The sequence below is a fragment of the Scomber japonicus genome, chromosome 6 (assembly GCF_027409825.1).
Source record: "Scomber japonicus isolate fScoJap1 chromosome 6, fScoJap1.pri, whole genome shotgun sequence".
Lineage (NCBI taxonomy): Eukaryota > Metazoa > Chordata > Actinopteri > Scombriformes > Scombridae > Scomber > Scomber japonicus.
In genome coordinates, this window is record NC_070583.1 from 2,867,605 (window position 1) to 2,891,122 (window position 23,518).

Below are 23,518 nucleotides of genomic sequence, written 5' to 3' on the forward strand. Positions count from 1 at the left end.
AGTGCCACGGGGTTCTAGCTCCGAGGCATTCCACTCCAGAAGCTGGAGAGGAATGCCTCGGGGCTAAGCCCCGAGGCAACTATTAATCTTCTCCATACTTATTATTCTTACATCTTCTTCCGCCGTTTTTCGGCGCGTAACTCCTCCCGCAGCTTTGAGAAAACCCCGACAATATATACATCAAAACGTGCGGCTCGATCGGGGGAGGGGTGCTATGACTTTTGGTGTTGAAATTCCAATTTTTCCCAAAGTTATTCCCAAAAAACCGGGAGATTTCTCCATTGGAAATGAATGGGAATTTTTTGAAAACCCCCAAAAATTTCGCCTTTTTTCACCTTTTTTCAGAATCACCTAGCTCGCTCATACGTGCATGTAGAAACGTGATTCAAACTTTAAAACGGAGGAAAACTTGTCCTCTCTGGAAAAATACCAAACTATTTTGACATAAAATGTAAACTTTTCAAACTATGAGCAGTCAAACGAGGAGTGGAAATCACTTTTTCGTCAAAGTTAGAGTGGAAGCGGCAGTTAGCTAGAGTGTGAGAAGCAGTAATGCATAACCTTCATTTTTATTTTTAACTCGAGCTCACGGCCAAACCGTAAAAAGGAGACAAATAATTTTTGGTCAAAATATAGACATAGGTGTCTGGATTCATAAAATGTGAAGTTGACAGGCGGAGTCTGCACAAAATTTAAACGGGGGGGCCGAGACCGGCGGCAATCCCTGTCTCGCTCCCCATTAAACCTAATGTAATCGTCTTCTCTTTTCAAATGAATCTCACTCTGTGTTCACACTGAGCTTACTCGCTCATTTTAAGGAATATGTGAATAAAATAAACACTGTCAGAATCTGCCGGCTTCTGTGTCTCTCACGGTGTTTTCGGTTTTTGGACAGGAGTTACGGTTTTCTCACAGTTTGCAATTGTTCGGAACCTTGTCAGAAGCCAAATCCTTTAGAATGTTGAGACATTTTTCAAGGCAGATCCTGAAATCGCCGTAGCAACCGCAGGGCCTTAGCTGACCTTGGCAACCTGTTGCTGGGCAGAATCTGACCTACTTTTTTGTGATTGGCTAAACTGATCTACCTTTTTGTGATTGGCTAATTCTACCTGTCTGTCTGTTTTGCCAGTTAACTGGGGTAGCAGCCGAGCTAGTATTGATACTCTCTCTCTATATATACATATGAATTATACTGACAGTCTTACTGCTCAAATGCAGGCTGGTGTGTGTGTGTGTGTGTGTGTGTGTGTGTGTGTGTGTGTGTGTGTGTGTGTACACACTGTGTTGTAGTGATTAGAGTTAGTGCATGTTGCTACTGCCTTGTGCTCTGTGTGCTACTCTCTGCTTACATCTACTGTTACACTTGATACTGACCAGTAAGATGTACTTAATACTGCCACAGTAAAAGTTACTTAGTGTTATATGATCAGGGTGACTTTTGAACACTGGAAATAAATCATGTACTCATGTACTTGCCATATTTCGGCGCGTAACTCGTCCCGCAGCTTTGAGAAAACCCCAACAATATATACATCAAAACGTTCGGCTCGATCGGGGGAGGGGTGCTATGACTTTTGGTGTTGAAATTGCAATTTTTCCCAAAGTTATTCCCAAAACAAAACAGGCATAATTCTCCATTGGAAATGAATGGGAATTTCTTTTTGAACACAAAATTTCATCTTTTTTCAGAGTCACCTAGCTCTCTTATACTTGCACATGGAAATGTGATTCAAACTTTAAAACGAAGGACAACTTGTTCTCTCTTCACAACACTAAACTGTTTTTCCATAACATGTAAACTTTTCAAACTATGAGCATTCAAAGGAGGAGTGGAAATCACTTTTTCTTCAAAGTTAGAGTGGAAGCATTAGTTATTGACACTCTTACTGCTCAAATGCAGGCCAGGCAGGTGTGTGTGTGTGTGTGTCTGTGTGTGACTGTTTGTATACACTATGTTGTGTGCTAATACAGGGTATGTGTGAAGCGTCAAGTGCTGTAGTGTCGTGCATAGAGTTAGTGCATGTTGCTACAGCCTTGTGCTCTGTGTGCTACTCTCTGCTGTACTCGTCCCGGCAGTAGCCCCGTGGCACTCAAAATTTCCCTGGAATTTTCTAGTGTTTACTTTACAATTCTCTTTTGCCATATTTCGGCGCATAACTCGTCCCGCAGCTTTGAGAAAACCCCAACAATATATACATCAAAACGTGCGGCTCAATCGGGGGAGGGGTGCTATGACTTTTGGTGTTGAAATTCCAAAGTTTCCCAAAGTTATTCCCAAAACAAAATAGGCATGATTCTCCATTGGAAATGAATGGGAATTTCTTTTTGAACACAAAATTTCATCTTTTTTCAGAATCACCTAGCTCTCTCATACTTGCACATAGAAATGTGATTCAAACTTTAAAACGAAGGAAGACTTGTGCTCTCTTCACAACACTAAACTGTTTTTACATAGCATGTAAACTTTTCAAACTATGAGCAGTCAAACGAGGAGTGGAAATCACTTTTTCTTCAAAGTTAGAGTGGAAGTGTCAGTTATTGACACTCTTACTGCTCGAATGCAGGCCAGGCAGGTATGGTGTGTGTGTGTGTGTGTGTGTGTGTGTGTGTGTGTGTGTGTGTGTGCTGTAGTGTCGTGCATGTCGAGTTAGTGCATGTTCCTACTGCCTTGTGCTCTGTGTTCTACTCTTTGCTGTACTCGTCCCGGCAGTAGCCCCGTGGCACTCAAAATTTCCCTGGAATTTTCTAGTGTTTACTTTACAATTCTCTTTTGCCATATTTCGGCGCGTAACTCCTCCCGCAGCTTTGAGAAAACCCCAACAATATATACATCAAAACATGCGGCTCGATCGGGGGAGGGGTGCTATGACTTTTGGTGTTGAAATTCCAATTTTTCCCAAAGTTATTCCCAAAACAAAACAGGCATAATTCTCCATTGGAAATGAATGGGAATTTCTTTTTGAACACAAAATTTCATCTTTTTTCAGAGTCACCTAGCTCTCTTATACTTGCACATAGAATTGTGATTCAAACTTTAAAACGAAGGACAACTTGTTCTCGCTTCACAACACTAAACTGTTTTTCCATAACATGTAAACTTTTCAAACTATGAGCATTCAAACAAGGAGTGGAAATCACTTTTTCTTCAAAGTTAGAGTGGAAGCGTCAGTTATTGACAGTCTTACTGCTCAAATGCAGGCCAGGCAGGTATGGTGTGTGTGTGTGTGTGTGTGTGTCTTTGTGTGTCTTTGTGTGTGAGTGTTTGTACACACTATATTATGTGCTAATACAGGGTATGTGTGAAGCGTCAAATGCTGTAGTGTCGTGCATAGAGTTAGTGCATGTTGCTACTGCCTTGTGCTCTGTGTGCTACTGTTACACTTGATACTGACCAGTAAGATGTACTTAATACTGCCACAGTAAAAGTTACTTAGTGTTATATGATCAGGGTGACTTTTGAACACTGGAAATAAATCATGTACTCGTCCCTGCAGTAGCCCCGTGGCACTCAAAATTTCTCTGGAATTTTCTAGTGTTTACTTTACAATTCTCTTTTGCCATATTTCGGCGCGTAACTCCTCCCACAGCTTTGAGAAAACCCCAACAATATATACATCAAAACGTGCGGCTCGATCGGGGGAGGGGTGCTATGACTTTTGGTGTTGAAATTCCAATTTTTCCCAAAGTTATTCCCGAAACAAAACAGGCATAATTCTCCATTGGGAATGAATGGGAATTTCTTTTTGAACACAAAATTTCATCTTTTTTCAGAGTCACCTAGCTCTCTTATACTTGCACATAGAAATGTGATTCAAACTTTAAAACGAAGGAAAACTTGTGCTCTCTTCACAACACTAAACTGTTTTAACATAACATGTAAACTTTTCAAACTATGAGCAGTCAAACGAGGAGTGGAAATCACTTTTTCTTCAAAGTTAAGAGTGGAAGCGGCAGTTATTGACACTCTTACTGCTCAAATGAAGGCCAGGCAGGTGTGTGTGTGTGTGTGTGTGTGTGTGTGTCTATGTGTGTGTGTGTTTTGTACACACTATGTCGTGTGCTAACATTATATGTGAAGTGTAAAGTGCTGTAGTGTCGTGCATAGAGTTAGTGCATGTTGCTACTGCCTTGTGCTCTGTGTGCTACTCTCTGCTGTACTCATCCCGGCAGTAGCCCCGTGGCACTCAAAATTTCCCTGGAATTTTCTAGTGTTTACTTTACAATTCTCTTTTGCCATATTTCGGCGCATAACTCGTCCCGCAGTTTTGAGAAAACCCCAACAATATATACATCAAAACGTGCGGCTCAATCGGGGGAGGGGTGCTATGACTTTTGGTGTTGAAATTCCAAAGTTTCCCAAAGTTATTCCCAAAACAAAATAGGCATGATTCTCCATTGGAAATGAATGGGAATTTCTTTTTGAACACAAAATTTCATCTTTTTTCAGAATCACCTAGCTCTCTCATACTTGCACATAGAAATGTGATTCAAACTTTAAAACGAAGGAAGACTTGTGCTCTCTTCACAACACTAAACTGTTTTTACATAGCATGTAAACTTTTCAAACTATGAGCAGTCAAACGAGGAGTGGAAATCACTTTTTCTTCAAAGTTAGAGTGGAAGTGTCAGTTATTGACACTCTTACTGCTCGAATGCAGGCCAGGCAGGTATGGTGTGTGTGTGTGTGTGTGTGTGTGTGTGTGTGTGTGTGTGCTGTAGTGTCGTGCATGTCGAGTTAGTGCATGTTCCTACTGCCTTGTGCTCTGTGTTCTACTCTTTGCTGTACTCGTCCCGGCAGTAGCCCCGTGGCACTCAAAATTTCCCTGGAATTTTCTAGTGTTTACTTTACAATTCTCTTTTGCCATATTTCGGCGCGTAACTCCTCCCGCAGCTTTGAGAAAACCCCAACAATATATACATCAAAACATGCGGCTCGATCGGGGGAGGGGTGCTATGACTTTTGGTGTTGAAATTCCAATTTTTCCCAAAGTTATTCCCAAAACAAAACAGGCATAATTCTCCATTGGAAATGAATGGGAATTTCTTTTTGAACACAAAATTTCATCTTTTTTCAGAGTCACCTAGCTCTCTTATACTTGCACATAGAATTGTGATTCAAACTTTAAAACGAAGGACAACTTGTTCTCGCTTCACAACACTAAACTGTTTTTCCATAACATGTAAACTTTTCAAACTATGAGCATTCAAACAAGGAGTGGAAATCACTTTTTCTTCAAAGTTAGAGTGGAAGCGTCAGTTATTGACAGTCTTACTGCTCAAATGCAGGCCAGGCAGGTATGGTGTGTGTGTGTGTGTGTGTGTGTCTTTGTGTGTCTTTGTGTGTGAGTGTTTGTACACACTATATTATGTGCTAATACAGGGTATGTGTGAAGCGTCAAATGCTGTAGTGTCGTGCATAGAGTTAGTGCATGTTGCTACTGCCTTGTGCTCTGTGTGCTACTGTTACACTTGATACTGACCAGTAAGATGTACTTAATACTGCCACAGTAAAAGTTACTTAGTGTTATATGATCAGGGTGACTTTTGAACACTGGAAATAAATCATGTACTCGTCCCTGCAGTAGCCCCGTGGCACTCAAAATTTCTCTGGAATTTTCTAGTGTTTACTTTACAATTCTCTTTTGCCATATTTCGGCGCGTAACTCCTCCCACAGCTTTGAGAAAACCCCAACAATATATACATCAAAACGTGCGGCTCGATCGGGGGAGGGGTGCTATGACTTTTGGTGTTGAAATTCCAATTTTTCCCAAAGTTATTCCCGAAACAAAACAGGCATAATTCTCCATTGGGAATGAATGGGAATTTCTTTTTGAACACAAAATTTCATCTTTTTTCAGAGTCACCTAGCTCTCTTATACTTGCACATAGAAATGTGATTCAAACTTTAAAACGAAGGAAAACTTGTGCTCTCTTCACAACACTAAACTGTTTTAACATAACATGTAAACTTTTCAAACTATGAGCAGTCAAACGAGGAGTGGAAATCACTTTTTCTTCAAAGTTAAGAGTGGAAGCGGCAGTTATTGACACTCTTACTGCTCAAATGAAGGCCAGGCAGGTGTGTGTGTGTGTGTGTGTGTGTGTGTGTCTATGTGTGTGTGTGTTTTGTACACACTATGTCGTGTGCTAACATTATATGTGAAGTGTAAAGTGCTGTAGTGTCGTGCATAGAGTTAGTGCATGTTGCTACTGCCTTGTGCTCTGTGTGCTACTCTCTGCTGTACTCATCCCGGCAGTAGCCCCGTGGCACTCAAAATTTCCCTGGAATTTTCTAGTGTTTACTTTACAATTCTCTTTTGCCATATTTCGGCGCATAACTCGTCCCGCAGTTTTGAGAAAACCCCAACAATATATACATCAAAACGTGCGGCTCGATCGGGGGAGGGGTGCTATGACTTTTGGTGTTGAAATTCCTATTTTTCCCAAAGTTATTCCCAAAACAAAACAGGCATAATTGTCCATTGGAAATGAATGGGAATTTCTTTTTGAACACAAAATTTCATCTTTTTTCAAAATCACCTAGCTCTCTTATACTTGCACATAGAAATGTGATTCAAACTTTAAAACGAAGGAAAACTTGTGCTCTCTCCAAAACACTAAACTGTTTTAACATAACATGTAAACGTTTCAAACTATGAGCAGTCAAACGAGGAGTGGAAATCACTTTTTCTTCAAAGTTAGAGTGGAAGCGTCAGTTATTGACAGCCTTACTGCTCAAATGCAGGCCAGGCAGGTATGGTGTGTGTGTGTGTGTGTGTGTGTGTGTGTGTGTGTGTGTGTGTGTGTGTGTGTGTGTGTGTGTGTGTGTGTATGCTGTAGTGTCGTGCATAGAGTTAGTGCATGTTCCTACTGCCTTGTGCTCTGTGTGCTACTCTCTGCTGTACTCGTCCCGGCAGTAGCCCCGTGGCACTCAAAATTTCCCTGGAATTTTCTAGTGTTTACTTTACAATTCTCTTTTGCCAAATTGCGGCGCGTAACTCCTCCCACAGTTTTGAGAAAACCCCGACAATATATACATCAAAACGTGCGGCTCCATCGGGGGAGGGGTGCTATGACTTTTGGTGTTGAAATTCCTATTTTTCCCAAAGTTATTCCCAAAACAAAATCGTCATGATTCTCCATTGAAAATGAATGGGAATTTTTTTTTGAACACAAAATTTCATCTTTTTTCAGAATCACCTAGCTCTCTCATACTTGCACATAGAAATGTGATTCAAACTTTAAAACGAAGGAAAACTTGTGCTCTCTTCACAACACTAAACTGTTTTAACATAACATGTAAACTTTTCAAACTATGAGCAGTCAAACGAGGAGTGGAAATCACTTTTTCTTCAAAGTTAGAGTGGAAGCGGCAGTTATTGACACTCTTACTGCTCAAATGCAGGCCTGGCAGGTGTGTGTGTGTGTGTGTGTGTGTGTGTGTGTGTTTGTGTTGTGTTAATACACACTGTGTTGTGCTATCACAGAGTATATGTGAAGTGTAAAGTGATGTAGTGTAGTGCTTAGAGTTAGTGCATGTTGCTACTGCCTTGTGCTCTGTGTGCTACTCTCTGCTTACATCTACTGTTACACTTGATACTGACCAGTAAGATGTACTTAATACTGCCACAGTAAAAGTTACTTAGTGTTATATGATCAGGGTGACTTTTGAACACTGGAAATAAATCCTGTACTCGTCCCGGCAGTAGCCCCGTGGCACTCAAAATTTCCCTGGAATTTTCTAGTGTTTACTTTACAATTCTCTTCCGCCATATTTCGGCGTGTAACTCCTCCCACAGCTTTGAGAAAACCCTGACAATATATACATCAAAACGTGCGGCTCGATCGGGGGAGGGGTGCTATGACTTTTGGTGTTGAAATTCCTATTTTTTCCAAAGTTATTCCCAAAACAACACAGGCATAATCCTCCATTGGAAATGAATGGGAATTTCTTTTTAAACACAAAATTTCATCTTTTTTCAGAGTCACCTAGCTCTCTCATACTTGCACATAGAAATGTGATTCAAACTTTAAAACGAAGGAAAACTTGTGCTCTCTTCACAACACTAAACTGTTTTAACATAACATGTAAACTTTTAAAAGTATGATCAGTCAAACGAGGAGTGGAAGTCAATTTTTCTTGAAAGTTAGAGTGGAAGCATCAGTTATTGACACTCTTACTGCTCAAATGCAGGCCAGGCAGGTGTGTGTGTGTGTGTGTGTGTGTGTGTGTGTGTGTGTGTGAGTGTGTGTGTGTGTGTGTGTGCGTGTGTGTCTTTGTACACACTATGCTGTGTGCTAATACAGGGTATGTGTGAAGCGTCAAGTGCTGTAGTGTCGTGCATAGAGTTAGTGCATGTTCCTACTCTCTGCTGTACTCGTCCCGGCAGTAGCCCCGTGGCACTCAAAATTTCCCTGGAATTTTCTAGTTAGTGCCACGGGGTTCTAGCTCCGAGGCCTTCCACTCCAGAAGCTGGAGAGGAAGGCCTCGGGGCAAAGCCCCGAGGCAACTATTAATCTTCTCCATACTTATTCTTACATCTTCTTCCGCCGTTTTTCGGCGCGTAACTCCTCCCGCAGCTTTGAGAAAACCCCGACAATATATACATCAAAACGTGCGGCTCGATCGGGGGATGGGTGCTATGACTTTTGGTGTTGAAATTCCAAAGTTTCCCAAAGTTATTCCCAAAAAACCGGGAGATTTCTCCATTGGAAATGAATGGGAATTTTTTGAAAAACCCCAAAAATTTCACCTTTTTTCACCTTTTTTCAGAGTCACGTAGCTCGCTCATACGTGCACGTAGAAACGTGATTAAAACTTTAAAACGGAGGAAAACTTGTCCTCTCTGGAAAAATACCGAACTGTTTTTACATAAAATGTAAAATTTTCAAACTATGAGCAGTCAAACGAGGAGTGGAAATCACTTTTTCGTCAAAGTTAGAGTGGAAGCGGCAGTTAGCTAGAGTGTGAGAAGCAGTAATGCATAACCTTCATTTTTATTTTTAACTCGAGCTCACGGCCAAACCGTAAAAAGAAGACAAATAATTTTTTGTCAAAATATAGACATAGGTGTTGGGATTCATAAAATGTGACTTTGACAGGCGGGGTCTGCACACAATTCAAACGGGGGGTCCGAGACCGGCGGCAATATCTGTCTCGCTGCCCATTAAACCTAATGTAATCGTCATCTTTTTTCAAAAGAATCTCACTCTGTGTTCACACTGAGCTTACTCGCTCATTTTAAGGAATATCTGAATAAAATAAACACTGTCAGAATCTGCCGGCTTCTGTGTCTCTCACGGTGTTTTCGGTTTTTGGACAGGAGTTACGGTTTTCTCACAGTTTACAATTGTTCGGAACCTTGTCAAAAGCCAAATTCTTAGAATTTTGAGACATTTTTCAAGGCAGATCCTGAAATCGCCGTAGCAACCGCAGGGCCTTAGCTGACAATGGCAACCTGTTGCTGGGCAGAAACTGACCTACTTTTTTGTGATTGGCTGAACTGACCTACCTTTTTGTGATTGGCTAATTCTACCTGTCTGTCTGTTTTACCAGTTAACTGAGGTAGCGGCCGAGCTAGTATTGATACTCTCTCTATATATACATATGAATTATACTGACAGTCTTACTGCTCAAATGCAGGCTGGTGTGTGTGTGTGTGTGCGTGCCTGCGTGTGTGTGTGTGAGTACATACTGTGTTGTAGTGCTTAGTTAGTGCATGTTGCTACTGCCTTGTGCTCTGTGTGCTACTCTCTGCTTACATCTACTGTTACACTTGATACTGACCAGTAAGATGTTCTTAATACTGCCACAGTAAAAGTTACTTAGTGTTATATGATCAGGGTGACTTTTGAACACTGGAAATAAATTGTGTACTCGTCCCGGCAGTAGCCCCGTGGCACTCAAAATTTCCCTGGAATTTTCTAGTGTTTACTTAACAATTCTCTTTTGCCATATTTCGGCGCGTAACTCCTCCCGCAGCTTTGAGAAAACCCCGACAATATATACATCAAAACGTGCGGCTCGATCGGGGGAGGGGTGCTATGACTTTTGGTGTTGAAATACCTATTTTTCCCAAAGTTATTCCCAAAACAATATAGGCATGATTCTCCATTGGAAATGAATGGGAATTTCTTTTTGAACACAAAATTTCATCTTTTTTCAGAATCACCTAGCTCTCTTATACTTGCACATAGAAATGTGATTCAAACTTTAAAACGAAGGACAACTTGTTCTCTCTTCACAACACTAAACTGTTTTAACATAACATGTAAACTTTTCAAACTATGAGCAGTCAAACGAGGAGTGGAAATCACTTTTTCTTCAAACTTAAGAGTGGAAGCGGCAGTTATTGACACTCTTACTGCTCAAATGAAGGCCAGGCAGGTGTGTGTGTGTGTGTGTGTCTTTGTGTGTGTGTTTTGTACACACTATGTAGTGTGCTAACATTATATGTGAAGTGTAAAGTGCTGTAGTGTCGTGCATAGAGTTAGTGCATGTTGCTACTGCCTTGTGCTCTGTGTGCTACTCTCTGCTGTACTCGTCCCGGCAGTAGCCCCGAGGCACTCAAAATTTCCCTGGAATTTTCTAGTGTTTACTTTACAATTCTCTTTTGCCAAATTTCGGCGCGTAACTCCTCCCACAGTTTTGAGAAAACCCCGACAATATATACATCAAAACGTGCGGCTCGATCGGGGGAGGGGTGCTATGACTTTTGGTGTTTAAATTCCTATTTTTCCCAAAGTTATTCCCAAAACAAAATAGGCATGATTCTCCATTGGAAATGAATGGGAATTTCTTTTTAAACACAAAATTTCATCTTTTTTCAGAATCACCTAGCTCTCTCATACTTGCACATAGAAATGTGATTCAAACTTTAAAACGGAGGAAAACTTGTGCTCTCTTCACAACACTAAACTGTTTTAACATAACATGTAAACTTTTCAAACTATGAGCATTCAAACGAGAAGTGGAAATCACTTTTTCTTCAAAGTTAGAGTGGAAGCATTAGTTATTGACACTCTTACTGCTCAAATGCAGGCCAGGCAGGTATGGTGTGTGTGTGTGTGTGTGTGTGTGAGTGTTTGTATACACTATGTTGTGTGCTAATACAGGGTATGTGTGAAGCGTCAAGTGCTGTAGTGTAGTGCTTAGAGTTAGTGCATGTTGCTACTGCCTTGTGCTCTCTGTGCTACTCTCTGCTGTACTCGTCCCGGCAGTAGCCCCGTGGCACTCAAAATTTCCCTGGAATTTTCTAGTGTTTACTTTACAATTCTCTTTTGCCATATTTCGGCGCATAACTCGTCCCGCCGCTTTGAGAAAACCCCGACAATATATACATCAAAACGTGCGGCTCGATCGGGGGAGGGGTGCTATGACTTTTGGTGTTGAAATTCCTATTTTTCCCAAAGTTATTCCCAAAACAACACAGGCATAATCCTCCATTGGAAATGAATGGGAATTTCTTTTTAAACACAAAATGTCATCTTTTTTCAGAATCACCTAGCTCTCTCATACTTGCACATATAAATGTGATTCAAACTTTAAAACGAAGGAAAACTTGTGCTCTCTTCACAACACTAAACTGTTTTAACATAACATGTAAACTTTTAAAAGTATGATCAGTCAAACGAGGAGTGGAAGTCAATTTTTCTTGAAAGTTAGAGTGGAAACATCAGTTATTGACACTCTTACTGCTCAAATGCAGGCCAGGCAGGTGTGTGTGTGTGTGTGTGTGTGTGTGTGTGTGTGTGTGTGTGTGTGTGTGTGTGTGTGTGTGTGTGTGTGTGTGTGTGTGTGTGTGTGTCTTTGTACACACTATGTTGTGTGCTAATACAGGGTATGTGTGAAGCGTCAAGTGCTGTAGTGTCGTGCATAGAGTTAGTGCATGTTCCTACTCTCTGCTGTACTCGTCCCGGCAGTAGCCCCGTGGCACTCAAAATTTCCCTGGAATTTTCTAGTGTTTACTTTACAATTCTCTTTTGCCATATTTCGGCGCGTAACTCCTCCCGCAGCTTTGAGAAAACCCCGACAATATATACATCAAAACGTGCGGCTCGATCGGGGGATGGGTGCTATGACTTTTGGTGTTGAAATTCCTATTTTTCCCAAAGTTATTCCCAAAACAAAATAGGCATGATTCTCCATTGGAAATGAATGGGAATTTCTTTTTGAACACAAAATTTCATCTTTTTTCAGAATCACCTAGCTCTCTCATACTTGCACATAGAAATGTGATTCAAACTTTAAAACGAAGGAAGACTTGTGCTCTCTTCACAACACTAAACTGTTTTTACATAGCATGTAAACTTTTCAAACTATGAGCAGTCAAACGAGGAGTGGAAATCACTTTTTCTTCAAAGTTAGAGTGGAAGTGTCAGTTATTGACACTCTTACTGCTCAAATGCAGGCCAGGCAGGTATGGTGTGTGTGTGTGTGTGTGTGTGTGTGTGTGTGTGTGTGTGTGTGTGTGTGTGTGTGTGTGTGTGTGTGTGTGCTGTAGTGTCGTGCATAGAGTTAGTGCATGTTGCTACTGCCTTGTGCTCTGTGTTCTACTCTTTGCTGTACTCGTCCCGGCAGTAGCCCCGTGGCACTCAAAATTTCCCTGGAATTTTCTAGTTATTATTTTTATTTTTCTTATTCTTCCGCCGTTTTTCGGCGCGTAACTCCTCCCGCAGCTTTGAGAAAACCCTGACAATATATACATCAAAACGTGCGGCTCGATCGGGGGATGGGTGCTATGACTTTTGGTGTTGAAATTCCAAAGTTTCCCAAAGTGATTCCCAAAAAACCGGGAATATTTCTCCATTGAAAATGAATGGGAATTTTTTTTTAAAAACACAAAATTTCACCTTTTTTCAGAGTCACCTAGCTCTCTCATACGTGCACGTACAAACATGATTTAAACTTTTAAACGGAGGAAAACTTGTTCTCTCTGGAAAAATACAAACTATTTTAACATAACATGTAAACTTTACAAACTATGAGCAGTCAAACGAGGAGTGGAAATCACTTTTTTTTCAAAGTTAGAGTGGAAGCGGCAGTTAGCTAGAGTGTGAGAAGCAGTAATGCATAACCTTAATTTTTATTTTTAACTCGAGCTCACGGCCAAACCGTAAAAAGGAGACAAATAATTTTTTGTCAAAATGTAGACATATGTGTTGTGATTCATAAAATGTGAAGTTGACAGGCGGGGTCTGCACAAAATTTAAACGGGGGGGCCGAGACCGGCGGCAATCCCTGTCTTGCTCCCCATTAAACCTAATGTAATCGTCTTCTTTTTTCAAATGAATCTCACTCTGTCTTCGCACTGAGCTTACTCGCTCATTTTAAGGAATATCTGAATAAAATAAACACTGTCAGAATCTGCCGGCTGCTGTGTCTCTCACGGTGTTTTCAGTTTTTAGACAGGACTTACGGTTTTCTCACAGTTTGCAATTGTTCGGGACCTTGTCAGAAGCCAAATCCTTTAGAATTTTGAGACATTTTTCAAGGCAGATCCTGAAATCGCTGTAGCAACCGCAGGGCCTTAACTGACCTTGGCAACCTGTTGCTGGGCAGAATCTGACCTACTTTTTTGTGATTGGCTAATTCTACCTGTCTGGCTGTTTTACCAGTTAACTGAGGTAGCGGCCGAGCTAGTATTGATACTCTCTCTCTATATATACATATGTGAATTATATTGACAGTCTTACTGCTCAAATGCAGGCTGGTGTGTGTGTGTTTGTGTGTGTGTGTGTGTGTGTGTGTACACACTGTGTTGTAGCGCTTAGAGTTAGTGCATGTTGCTACTGCCTTGTGCTCTGTGTGCTTCTCTCTGCTTACATCTACTGTTACACTTGATACTGAACAGTAAGATGTACTTAATACTGCCACAGTAAAAGTTACTTAATGGGAAATTCTTTTTGAACACAAAATTTCATCTTTTTTCAGAATCACCTAGCTCTCTTATACTTGCACATAGAAATGTGATTCAAACTTTAAAACAAAGGAAAACTTGTTCTCTCTTCACAACACTAAACTGTTTTTCCATAACATGTAAACTTTTCAAACTATGAGCATTCAAACGAGGAGTGGAAATCACTTTTTCTTCAAAGTTAAGAGTGGAAGCGGCAGTTATTGACACTCTTACTGCTCAAATGCAGGCCAGGCAGGTGTGTGTGTGTGTGTGTGTGTGTGTGTGTGTGTGTGTTTTGTACACACTATGTAGTGTGCTAACATTATATGTGAAGTGTAAAGTGCTGTAGTGTCGTGCATAGAGTTAGTGCATGTTGCTACTGCCTTGTGCTCTGTGTGCTACTCTCTGCTGTACTCGTCCCGGCAGTAGCCCCGTGGCACTCAAAATTTCCCTGGAATTTTCTAGTGTTTACTTTACAATTCTCTTTTGCCAAATTTCGGCGCGTATCTCCTCCCACAGCTTTGAGAAAACCCCAACAATATATACATCAAAACGTGTGTCTTGATCGGGGGAGGGGTGCTATGACTTTTGGTGTTGAAATTCCAATTTTTCCCAAAGTTATTCCCAAAAAAACCGGGAGATTTCTCCATTGAAAATGAATGGGAATTTCTTTTTGAACACAAAATTTCATCTTTTTTCAGAATCACCTAGCTCTCTTATACTTGCACATAGAAATGTGATTCAAGCTTTAAAACGAAGGAAAACTTGTTCTCTCTTCACAACACAGTTATTGACACTCTTACTGCTCAAATGAAGGCCAGGCAGGTGTATGTGTGTGTGTGTGTGTGTGTGTGTGTCTTTGTGTGTGTGTTTTGTACACACTATGTAGTGTGCTAACATTATATGTGAAGTGTAAAGTGCTGTAGTGTCGTGCATAGGGTTAGTGCATGTTGCTACTGCCTTGTGCTCTGTGTGCTACTCTCTATATATACATATGAATTATATTGAAAGTCTTACTGCTCAAATGCAGGTGTGTGTGTGTGTGTGTGTGTACACACTGTGTTGTAGTGCTTAGAGTTAGTGCATGTTGCTACTGCCTTGTGCTCTGTGTGCTACTCTCTGCTTACATCTACTGTTACACTTGATACTGACCAGTAAGATGTAGTTAATACTGCCACAGTAAAAGTTACTTAGTGTTATATGATCAGGGTGACTTTTGAACACTGGAAATAAATCATGTACTCGTCCCGGCAGTAGCACTCAAAATTTCCCTGGAATTTTCTAGTGTTTACTTTACAATTCTCTTTTGCCATATTTCGGCGCGTAACTCCTCCCGCAGCTTTGAGAAAACCCCGACAATATATACATCAAAACGTGCGGCTCGATCGGGGGATGGGTGCTATGACTTTTGGTGTTGAAATTCCTATTTTTCCCAAAGTTATTCCCAAAACAAAACAGGCATAATTCTCCATTGGAAATGAATGGGAATTTCTTTTTGAACACAAAATTTCATCTTTTTTCAGAGTCACCTAGCTCTCTTATACTTGCACATGGAAATGTGATTCAAACTTTAAAACAAAGGACAACTTGTTCTCTCTTCACAACACTAAACTATTTTTCCATAACATGTAAACTTTTCAAACTATGAGCAGTCAAACGAGGAGTGGAAATCACTTTTTCTTCAAAGTTAGTGTGGAAGCATTAGTTATTGACACTCTTACTGCTCAAATGCAGGCCAGGCAGGTGTGTGTGTGTGTGTGTGTGTGTGTGTGTGTGTTTGTATACACTATGTTGTGTGCTAATACAGGGTATGTGTGAAGCGTCAAGTGCTGTAGTGTAGTGCTTAGAGTTAGTGCATGTTGCTACTGCCTTGTGCTCTGTGTGCTACTCTCTGCTGTACTCGTCCCGGCAGTAGCCCCGTGGCACTCAAAATTTCCCTGGAATTTTCTAGTGTTTACTTTACAATTCTCTTTTGCCATATTTCGGCGCGTAACTCCTCCCGTAGCTTTGAGAAAATCCCAACAATATATACATCAAAACGTGCGGCTCGATCGGGGGAGGGGTGCTATGACTTTTGGTGTTGACAATCCAATTTTTCCCAAAGTTATTCCCAAAACAAAACAGGCATAATTCTCCATTGGAAATGAATGGGAATTTCTTTTTGAACACAAAATTTCATCTTTTTTCAGAATCACCTAGCTCTCTCATACTTGCACATAGAAATGTGATTCAAACTTTAAAACGGAGGAAAACGTGTGCTCTCTTCACAACACTAAACTGTTTTAACATAACATGTAAACTTTTAAAAGTATGATCAGTCAAACGAGGAGTGGAAGTCAATTTTTCTTGAAAGTTAGAGTGGAAGCATCAGTTATTGACACTCTTACTGCTCAAATGCAGGCCAGGCAGGTGTGTGTGTGTGTGTGTGTGTGTGTGTGTGTGTTTGTATACACTATGTTGTGTGCTAATACAGGGTATGTGTGAAGCGTCAAGTGCTGTAGTGTAGTGCTTAGAGTTAGTGCATGTTGCTACTGCCTTGTGTTCTGTGTGCTACTCTCTGCTGTACTCGTCCTGGCAGTAGCCCCGTGGCACTCAAAATTTCCCTGGAATTTTCTAGTGTTTACTTTACAATTCTCTTTTGCCATATTTCGGCGCGTAACTCCTCCCGCAGCTTTGAGAAAACCCCGACAATATATACATCAAAACGTGCGGCTCGATCGGGGGATGGGTGCTATGACTTTTGGTGTTGAAATTCCTATTTTTCCCAAAGTTATTCCCAAAACAAAACAGGCATAATTCTCCATTGGAAATGAATGGGAATTTCTTTTTGAACACAAAATTTCATCTTTTTTCAGAATCACCTAGCTCTCTTATACTTACACATAGAAATGTGATTCAAACTTTAAAACAAAGGAAAACTTGTGCTCTCTTCACAACACTAAACTGTTTTAACATAACATGTAAACTTTTCAAACTATGAGCAGTCAAACAAGGAGTGGAAATCACTTTTTCTTCAAAGTTAGAGTGGAAGCATCAGTTATTGACAGTCTTACTGCTCAAATGCAGGCCAGGCAGGTATGGTGTGTGTGTGTGTGTGTGTGTGTGTGTGTGTGTGTGTGTGTGTGTGTGTGTGTGTGTGTGTGTGTGTGTGTGTGTGCGTGCGTGCGTGTGCTGTGGTGTCGTGCATAGAGTTAGTGCATGTTCCTACTGCCTTGTGCTCTGTGTGCTACTCTCTGCTGTACTCGTCCCGGCAGTAGCCCCCGAGGCAACTATTAATCTTCTCCATACTTATTATTATTCTTTTTCTTCCGCCGTTTTTCGCCGCGTAACTCCTCCCACAGCTTTGAGAAAACCCCGACAATATATACATCAAAACGTACGGCTTGATCGGGAAAGAGGTGCTATGACTTTTGGTGTTGAAATTCCAAAGTTACCCAAAGTTATTCCCAAAAAACCGGGAATATTTCTCCATTGAAAATGAATGGGAATTTTTTTTTTAAAACACAAAATTTCACCTTTTTTCAGAGTCACCTAGCTCTCTCATACGTGCACGTAGAAATGTGATTCAAACTTTAAAACGGAGGAAAACTTGTCCTCTCTGGAAAAATACAAACTATTTTAACATAACATGTAAACTTTTCAAACTATGAGCAGTCAAACGAGGAGTGGAAATCACTTTTTCTTCAAAGTTAGAGTGGAAGCGGCAGTTAGCTAGAGTGTGAGAAGCAGTAAACCATAACCTTAATTTTTATTTTTAACTCGAGCTCACGGCCAAACTGTAAAAAGGAGACAAATAATTTTTTGTCAAAATGTAGACATAGGTGTTAGGATTCATAAAATGTGACTTTGACCGGCAGGATCTGCACAAAATTTAAACGGGGGGGCCGAGACTGGCGGCAATCCCTGTCTCGCTCCCCATTAAACCTAATGTAATCGTCTTCTTATTTCAAAAGAATCTCACTCTGTGTTCACACTGAGCTTACTCGCTCATTTTAAGGAATATCTGAATAAAATAAACACTGTCAGAATCTGCCGGCTTCTGTGTCTCTCACGGTGTTTTCAGTTTTTGGACAGGAGTTACGGTTTTCTCACAGTTTGCAATTGTTCGGCACCTTGTCAGAAGCCAAACTTTTTAGAATTTTGAGACATTTTTCAAGGCAGATCCTGAAATCGCCGTAGCAACCGCAGGGCCTTAGCTGACCATGGCAACCTGTTGCTGGGCAGAATCTGACCTACTTTTTTCTGATTGGCTAATTCTACCTGTCTGCCTAGTAAACTAACCTAGTTAAGCTCTCAGCAATAGTATAGGTGATGACTTTGATTGACACGTGACACTTGGTAGGGGGCCGGGTTTCAGTGAACTCAGCAGGCATGCCCACAGTGTTTGGGAGAAACAGAGACAGATTTTTACACAATTTTGAAGCCTAATTTCACATATTTGGCATTTTTTAATCATTCACATTTGGCAACAACACACCTTTCTGTGGTATGTCAAACTCAGAACACATATTTATTTATTCATACTTAAGACTAATGTTATTACCGCCCACCACATTAACATATGGAAATAGACATAAAAAAATGTAGAAATTTAGAAATACAGATGTAAAATAAATAAATAAATCAATCAATAAATAAATGTAGAACTAAATAAATAAATAAATGAATACATAAATGTGACTGTGTCAGGTCATTTGAATGGAGTGATTAATTCATTCATGTTTACTGTGGACAAAATATTGTATTGTATTGTTCTGTGTTTTAGGGCAAAACTAGAAGAAAAGTTGTTAATATTTCAGTGATCTATTTATAGTATAGTTATAGTTATATTTAAGTTTACAGGTAATATGTCTGATTTTATGTACATGTCAGTACTATCATGGTGTAGCTCTGTTCATGGGGGGGGGGGGGGGAGAGGCAGAGGCAGAGGTCAGAGGTCAATGAGCCTGAAACCAGAGAGCTACAGGTGAGCAGACTTACAGCTCGTTGTAAGTATGTTAAATAAATAAATTCCCTCCATAAATACTCCTATCCTGTGAAATAAGGTCAGATTACATCAGTGTAACAGCATTACCTCTGAACTGACACTGGCCTCTTTATATAATGTGAAAACTGCATCTGGTCATAATAAAATCTGATTTATGAACTAACACAATATTAACAATCTTCTCATTCCAGGAGATAATTCAGGACCTGGACCTTGAGCAGTCTCATCAGCTGCTGCACTGTCTGATGAGAGACCCAAGCATGATGTTCAACCTACTGTCTTCATCACCTGGAGACCTACAGCATCACCTCACCCTGTCTTCATCACCTGGAGACCTACAGCATCACCTCACCCTGTCTTCATCACCTGGAGACCTACAGCATCACCTCACCCTGTCTTCATCACCTGGAGACCTACAGCATCACCTCACCCTGTCTTCATCACCTGGAGACCTACATCATCACCTCACCCTGTCTTCATCACCTGGAGACCTACAGCATCACCTCACCCTGTCTTCATCACCTGGAGACCTACAGCATCACCTCACCCTGTCTTCATCACCTGGAGACATACAGCATCACCTCACCCTGTCCAGGGTCAGCCAGCCTGGTGTTTCTGCCATGTAAACTTTTCAAACTATGAGCAGTCAAACGAGGAGTGGAAATCACTTTTTCTTCAAAGTTAGAGTGGAAGCATGAGTTATTGACACTCTTACTGCTCAAATGTAGACCAGGCAGGTGTGTGTGTGTGTGTGTGTGTGTGTGTGTCTTTGTGTGTGAGTGTTTGTACACACTATGTTGTGTGCTAATACAGGGTATGTGTGAAGCGTCAAGTGCTGTAGTGTGTGTGTGTGTGTGTGTGTGTGCTGTAGTGTCGTGCATAGAGTTAGTGCATGTTGCTACTGCCTTGTGCTCTGTGTGCTACTCTCTGCTGTACTCGTCCCGGCAGTAGCCCCGTGGCACTCAAAATTTCCCTGGAATTTTCTAGTGTTTACTTTACAATTCTCTTTTGCCATATTTCGGCGCGTAACTCGTCCCGCAGCTTTGAGAAAACCCCAACAATATATACATCAAAACGTGCGGCTCGATCGGGGGAGGGGTGCTATGACTTTTGGTGTTGAAATTCCAATTTTTCCCAAAGTTATTCCCAAAACAAAACAGGCATAATTCTCCATTGGAAATGAATGGGAATTTCTTTTTGAACACAAAATTTCATCTTTTCTCAGAGTCACCTAGCTCTCTTATACTTGCACATGGAAATGTGATTCAAACTTTAAAACGAAGGACAACTTGTTCTCTCTTCACAACACTAAACTATTTTTCCATAACATGTAAACTTTTCAAACTATGAGCAGTGAAACGAGGAGTGGAAATCACTTTTTCTTCAAAGTTAGAGTGGAAGCATTAGTTATTGACACTCTTACTGCTCAAATGCAGGCCAGGCAGGTGTGTGTGTGTGTGTGTGTGTGTGTGTGAGTGTTTGTACACACTATGTTGTGTGCTAATACAGGGTATGTGTGAAGCGTCAAGTGCTGTAGTGTAGTGCTTAGAGTTAGTGCATGTTGCTACTGCCTTGTGCTCTGTGTGCTACTCTCTGTTGTACTCGTCCCGGCAGTAGCCCCGTGGCACTCAAAATTTCCCTGGAATTTTCTAGTGTTTACTTTACAATTCTCTTTTGCCATATTTCGGCGCGTAACTCGTCCCGCAGCTTTGAGAAAACCCCAACAATATATACATCAAAACGTGCGGCTCGATCGGGGGAGGGGTGCTATGACTTTTGGTGTTGAAATTCCAATTTTTCCCAGTTATTCCCGAAACAAAACAGGCATAATTCTCCATTGGAAAAGAATGGGAATTTCTTTTTGAACACAAAATTTCATCTTTTTTCAGAGTCACCTAGCTCTCTTATACTTGCACATGGAAATGTGATTCAAACTTTAGAACGAAGGAAAACTTGTGCTCTCTTCACAACACTAAACTGTTTTAACATAACATGTAAACTTTTCAAACTATGAGCAGTTAAACGAGGAGTGGAAATCACTTTTTCTTCAAAGTTAGAGTGGAAGCATGAGTTATTGACACTCTTACTGCTCAAATGTAGACCAGGCAGGTGTGTGTGTGTGTGTGTGTGTGTGTGTGTCTTTGTACACACTATGTTGTGTGCTAATACAGGGTATGTGTGAAGCGTAAAGTGCTGTAGTGTTGTGCATAGAGTTAGTGCATGTTCCTACTCTCTGCTGTACTCGTCCCGGCAGCAACCCCGTGGCACTCAAAATTTCCCTGGAATTTTCTAGTGTTTACTTTACAATTCTCTTTTGCCATATTTCGGCGCGTAACTCCTCCCGCAGCTTTGAGGAAACCTCGACAATATATACATCAAAACGTGCGGCTCGATAGGGGGAGGGGTGCTATGACTTTTGGTGTTGAAATTCCAAAGTTTCCCAAAGTTATTCCCAAAAAACCGGGAGATTTCTCCATTGGAAATGAATGGGAATTTTTTTTTAAAAACACAAAATTTCACCTTTTTTCAGAGTCACCTAGCTCTCTCATACGTGCAGGTAGAAACATGATTTAAACTTTTAAACGAAGGAAAACTTGTGCTCTCTGGAAAAATACAAACTATTTTAACATAACATGTAAACTTTTCAAACTATGAGCAGTCAAACGAGGAGTGGAAATCACTTTTTCTTCAAAGTTAGAGTGGAAGCGGCAGTTAGCTAGAGTGTGAGAAGCAGTAAAACATAACCTTAATTTTTATTTTTAACTCGAGCTCACGGCCAAACCGTGAAAAGGAGACAAATAATTTTTTGTCAAAATGTAGACATAGGTGTTGGGATTCATAAAATGTGACTTTGACAGGCGGGGTCTGCACAAAATTTAAACGGGGGGGCCGAGACTGGCGGCAATCCCTGTTTCACTCCCCACTGACTCTAATGTAATCGTCTTCTTTTTTCAAAAGAATCTCACTCTGTGTTCACACTGAGCTTACTCGCTCATTTTAAGGAATATGTGAATAAAATAAACACTGTCAGAATCTCCCGGCTTCTGTGTCTCTCACGGTGTTTTCGGTTTTTGGACAGGAGTTACAGTTTTCTCACAGTTTGCAATTGTTCGGGACCTTGTCAGAAGCCAAATTCTGGGGCATTTTCAGAATTCTTTCCAAGCAGATTCTCAAATCGCCGTAGCAACCGCAGGGCCTTAGCTGACCTTGGCAACCTGTTGCTGGGCAGAATCTGACCTACTTTTTTGTGACTGGCTGAACTGACCTACCTTTTTGTGATTGGCTAATTCTACCTGTCTGTCTGTTTTGCCAGTTAACTGAGCTAATTCATTTGAATGGATTAATTCATGTTTACTGTGGACACAATAAATAGTTTTATTGTTTTGTGTTTTAGTTATATGATTTGTGGTATATAAAAAGATTCAACATTTATCAATAGAAGATGAACAAAATGTGCATAATATAATTTCATACAACCAAGTAATTTAAAATAAAATGTGTAATAAAATCTACTCTCTGAATGATTTCAATATTTACTTAATAATTTCATAACAGTGATGTTTCTGTCAGTGGAAAAAATGAAGTAGACTTTAATTAATAAGTTTAAATAAATATTATTTATGCTTAAATATGATTAACATTCACTTAATATCTTCAGGAATGTTAAGTTGAGAATAAAGTACATTCATAAAGAAAAAATAAATCTTGTACTTGTCCCGGCAGTAGCCCCGTGACACTCAAAATTTCCCTGGAATTTTCTAGTTAGTGCCACGGGGTTCAAGCCCCGAGGCATTCCACTCCAGAAGCTGGAGAGGAATGCCTCGGGCGAAGCCCGAGGCAACTATTAATCTTCTCCATACTTAATATTTTTCTTCTTATTCTTCTTCCGCCGTTTTTCGGCGCGTAACTCCTCCCGCAGCTTTGAGAAAACCCCGACAATATATACATCAAAACGTGCGGCTCGATCGGGGGATGGGTGCTATGACTTTTGGTGTTGAAATTCCAATTTTTCCCAAAGTTATTCCCAAAAAACCGGGAATAATTCTCCATTGAAAATGAATGGGAATTTTTTTTTAAAAACACAAAATTTCACCTTTTTTCAGAGTCACCTAGCTCGCTCATACGTGCACGTAGAAACGTGATTAAAACTTCAAAACGGAGGAAAATTTGTCCTCTCTGGACAAATACAAACTATTTTAACATAACATGTAAACTTTTCAAACTATGAGAAGTCAAACGAGGAGTGGAAATCACTTTTTCGTCAAAGTTAGAGTGGAAGCGGCAGTTAGTTAGAGTGTGAGAAGCAGTAATTCATAACCTTCATTTTTATTTTTAACTCGAGCTCACGGCCAAACCGTAAAAAGGAGACAAATAATTTTTGGTCAAAATGTAGACATAGGTGTTGGGATTCATAAAATGTGAAGTTGACAGGCGGGGTCTGCACAAAATTTAAACGGGGGGGCTGAGACCGGCGGCAATACCTGTCTCACTCCCCATTAAACCTAATGTAATCATCTTCTTTTTTCAAAAGAATCTCACTCTGTGTTCGCACTGAGCTTACTCGCTCATTTTAAGGAATATCTGAATAAAATAAACACTGTCAGAATCTGCCGGCTTCTGTGTCTCTCACGG